A 527-nucleotide genomic window follows, 5' to 3' on the forward strand; every position below is an offset into this window, starting at 1 on the left:
AGTATGTGGAAAATAATGTGTTTTTTTAACCTTAAACCGCATAAACACATTTCATTACACCAAATACACAAAATAATGTTCTTTTTAGCAACATCATATGACCCCTTTAATTTACTCAGCTTAGGTATTGTCGTTTTCAAAAGAACTCGATTGTGTAGCAGACCGATATGGGAGCATTTCCCTCATTAGTCTACATGACAGACGACTGAATGCAGTAGTACTCCAGTCACTGTGTGTTGAGAAGTCAATCATATACTGCGGACTTATGAATCCCGAACCACCCGACATGATGTGTGTTCTGTAACGCATATGTGAGCAGCTTTCATTGATGTTGTGTCAGAGATAAACACGTTGTCTGAAAATGTAGCTCATCATGTGGGTTAATAATCTGGGCTAATCTTCCCTGGACTCAGATGAACCAGCACAAACCAATATCTGACCTTTACCAGGAACTGAAAAAGGAATGAGTGACGCACCATACCATTCTACCACACACACACACACACCCACACACACACTCACACACA

Source organism: Sinocyclocheilus rhinocerous, unplaced genomic scaffold (genome assembly GCF_001515625.1).
Source record: "Sinocyclocheilus rhinocerous isolate Xijiao unplaced genomic scaffold, SAMN03320098_v1.1 scaffold3155, whole genome shotgun sequence".
Classification (NCBI taxonomy): domain Eukaryota; kingdom Metazoa; phylum Chordata; class Actinopteri; order Cypriniformes; family Cyprinidae; genus Sinocyclocheilus; species Sinocyclocheilus rhinocerous.